Here is a 4,270-nt window from a genome sequence, read left to right on the forward strand (position 1 = left end):
GAAGTTGTTACTATTGTGATCCCCATTTCCAATAAATAATTCTTCACACTCGCTATAGTCCAATACCTCTTCCTGAAATAATAAATATATTATTAAGTTATAGCCAATTATATTATATTAAAAAAAACATTTAAAAGTATTGCTTTTATTTCCATTCCTATTTTGTGGATAAAATTAAGAATAATTGATTATAATAATTTTCTTTACTTAACAAGTTTTATAATTTGTTTTGTATTTTGAAAACATTATATTACTTTTAAGTAGTCAAACTGACACAAAAACCCAAAATTAATTATTTTGGCAGTTTGGATATCCCAGAAAAAAGCAATTATGTAAATTTTTCATTTAAAAATTCGATGATTAAAAAATACACAATTCAATCAGTTTTGTCATACGCATTTTAACAAATTTTACAAAAATTATTCATAAATGTTTATGTGACGTGAAGTTTAGGTATATTTACTTACATAACATCCAAACAACCAACTGCACCACCTTCCACTAAAAAGACAAAACCACAAATTAAAATAACATAAGTCATCACAAAAACAAAGAGTATTTAAGTACCTAAATAGCAATTCATATGTATTGGGCCTATTAAACCACATAATAAAATTAAGTACTGTCTTAATCTATACCAATAATAATATAAAACAACAGAAAACAAAATACTATGTGTTTGTTTTTTTAAACAATCGCTAATCTCAGGATCTTCCGGGCTCTTTCAAAAATGCTTTAACCGTTTGATATACGTGAACTCTAAGTGCTATATACGTACCACAGGCAAACTGGGGCGGACCGCTATTTATATTATAAATGTGAAAGTTTGTTTGGTTGGATATTTGAAACTACTAAACGGATTTTGATGAAGTTTCGTACACATACAGAGTATGAGCTGATTTTGGTGATAGGATATTTTTTATCCCGATTAAATGCTCCCTTGGGATAGACAGAGCGGAGCCAGGACGAGCGTCTAGTTACATATAAATTTCTAATATTAAAAAAAATTTAACCGACTAAAGAAAAGGTAAAAGAACTAGAATGCCGTTTAGTTTTTAATTAAAAATAATCATTATAAAAAAAAGTAACTTACATTGTTTTCGGCTCCGCTATACATGTATTTATGATGAATAGAATTACGACGATTGATAGTAAAAAATGTTTCATGTTAAAAAAATATATTTTTGTTTGGTCAGCAGAAGATGCAGCGTACAATTGCGTACACTTAATGAATTTGGACCAAAATGATTCCCTATTTATAATAATTATAACACGAAATAATGTGTTAAATGTAACAATTTTTTCCTTATCCGTGTTGTGAGTTAATCTTACTGACGACCGCGGTCGAGCTTGTGTTATTAAATTAATTATGTAAGTACTTGCTGCGCCCCGCGGTTTCACCCGCGTAAGTCCGTATCCCGTAGGAATATCGGGATAAAAAGTTGCCCATATGTTATTCCAGTTGTTCATCTATCTACGTACCAGATTTCGTTGCAATCGGTTCAGTTTTTTTTGCGTGAAAGAGCAACAAACACACACACATCCTTACAAACTTTCGCGTTTATAATATTAGTAGGATAGGATTAGCTGATGCCCGTGATTTCGTTCACGTGAACTTAATAAAACGAAAATAAAATCCCCTGTAAAGATCAAAGGAAAAGAATATATTTTACTAAATTACCTTGCTACCTTACCTTGCTTGCTACCTTGCGATAGAATTATTTGCGATATCTGGTGATCGGCGCGAGCAACAAAATCGTGATTTTGGCAACTAAATAGCTACAAAATCACGTACGATTTTCTTTGCCATTTTGCAATTTTGCCGGTTTCACCTTGCTACCTTGATATCACGATAGTATTATTTGCGATACCTGGTGATCGGCGCGAGCAACAAAATCGTGGTTTTGGTAACTAATTAGCTACAAATTCATATATAGTTTTTATGCAATTTTGCAGGTTTCACCTTGCTAGCATGATAGAGCTCAATAAATGGGCTATCTTAGAATTTTTCAAATATATATAGTAATAGTTTGAGTACATTCAAACAAACAAACAACCTTTTCAGCTATATAATATAAGTATAGACGTATGCTGGACTCTTGGAGGTCCGTATCGGCAGTTCGAAATCTTGGATTTTAAAAAGTCAGCAGTAAATATCCATCAGACTAGCTGGGCTTTTGGAGTTATTCCAGATCTTCAAATTTATACTCTCAGCCAACAATGCTTATCGCGATTTTTTTATTTTTTGTATGTCATGGCTATTAATTTTTATCTCTTATATTTTAGGTTCTGCATCTAGTGTTCCAGTTTCCGAAATACATTATAGCTTGTATGTTGCCCAGACATAATACCTATATAACAAAAACTCTCATTTATATCCATTTAGTACTTTAGAAGATTAGCGTGTACAAACAAACAGAAAAACAGATACCACTGTTTTTTTTTTGATTCGAGCTCTATTACTTTTTTTAATCCCCTCCAATTATTTTTATATATTCAATGTACAGAGACAGATTTTTACAGTTTTACTTTATGCTTATTATGTTGCAGTCAAACTCTTAGTCAGTCAAAAGTACTTTGGACCGTATGCTTAGTCAATAATACTTCTGCCTGAAAATTATAGGTTTGTGATTAAAAGTACATTAACAGATTTGTATGTGGTAGTCGAGCACCCTTCGGCAAAAATTGGGCCAGCTCGCACCGGGGAAGTACCACACCCCCACAGAAGACCGGCGTGAAATAGCATTCTGCTGTGTTTCGTTCGGGTAATGGGGGAGCCGGAGGCCCATAGCCTTTTCCTTACCCTTCCCAGTCCTTACCTTTATTCCTATCGCCAATCCTTTCTTAATCCCTTCCCAAAAAGTCGGCAATCCATTTGTAGAGGCGTAAGGTTTGCAATGGACCTTATGCCTCTCCAAATGTTCATGGGCGGTGGTAGCGCTTACCATCAGGCGTCCCACAAGCTCCATTGCCGACTGTAACATTAAAAAAACAAAACAGAGTAAGAAGGCTTGATTTTATTGAAAAATTTTTTTCTATTCTATCAAAATTTCTCATTTATTGCTATAAAAATAAAATCAAGTCATGATTTTTATCAGGTAATCATATAGTTATACGTTGACTGTCGTTATGGTGTAAAGGATAAGGAAAGGATTGACGACGTGAATGAAGGATTGGACTAGGAAGGATAAGAAAAAGGATAAGGGCCCTCAGCTCCCCCACTCGCCGAACGAAACTCAGTAGCATGCTTCTATTTGACGCCGATCCTCTGAGGAGGTGTGGTACCTACCCAGCTGTGAGCTGGCCCAATAGGGAATATGCATGTAATTCAAATTAGGGTCACACGTTTTTTTTTATAATTATCATTGCTTCTTAATGAACCTCCCATTAATATTTGTCGAATTAGTATTAGTCCAAGAAAATGGGTAGGGTAAATGCGAATTTGAGATTAAAACTTGAATTTTTGATATAATTTACTTTGAGGAATCTAAAAACGAACTGTGCAAGTTTTTTTGAAATTCACCCCCGAGAAGGGGTGAAAAAAAATAAATAAAGTCGTTTTTTTGAAATTTTGGCGAAATCGTAAGTGTTAGAAAAAAAAGTTTTAAATAAAATTTGTAGAGCGTAAAATTTTACACAAAAATGTTTCAATGACTTTTTTTCCTAAAATTGAAATTAACTGAGATAGGGTAGTTAGAAGCTAGGGGATGATAACTGCAACTTTAAAAAATCATAACTTATCGAAAAATTGATAAAACGTATACATTTTTTTTTAATTACTTATATAATTATAAACTTTGATCCTAGAGAAAAAATTTTTTTTTCAATTGTTTATAACAAAATTATAACAATTTGAAATTTTTATTTTCAAATTAAATCAAGTTAAACCGATAAAAACAAAAATATATATATATACATATATATATATTTTTTTTATATTTTTATATTCAAAAAATTGACCATACGCATTGAAATTTAATTTTTACCTGTTATTTTCAAGCAGGTATAAAATAATTTACCTGGTGAGAGATATTGTGGGGCGGCGACTTTGCTTTTACTACCGGGTTTGGTACCTTATGCGCATGCGCCAGTTGTTCTCAATGGACCTCTGTCTGTGTGGTTTTGAACATGTGATAGTTTCTATATGAGTGTAATGTGATCATATACGACTTTTACTGACGCAATTAGAAACGTATTTAGAAATCATAAGATAAAGAAAGATTGTCAAAGAAAGAAAGTAATAGAGATAGATCAATAAGAATGAGAAAGA

The 4,270-nt window shown here is 32.4% G+C and overlaps 1 long non-coding RNA gene across 1 annotated transcript; it reads right to left on the minus strand.

Moving 5' to 3' along the window:
* Window positions 1-1,260, minus strand: LOC119833461. The gene is made up of 3 exons (XR_005287958.1): window positions 1,094-1,260; window positions 468-501; window positions 1-72 (listed from the first exon to the last, which is right to left on the minus strand). It is a non-coding gene; the product is annotated as an uncharacterized LOC119833461 (long non-coding RNA).
* Window positions 1,261-4,270: the final 3,010 nt, after the last annotated feature.

This window comes from Zerene cesonia, chromosome 17 (assembly GCF_012273895.1).
Source record: "Zerene cesonia ecotype Mississippi chromosome 17, Zerene_cesonia_1.1, whole genome shotgun sequence".
Classification (NCBI taxonomy): Eukaryota; Metazoa; Arthropoda; class Insecta; order Lepidoptera; family Pieridae; genus Zerene; species Zerene cesonia.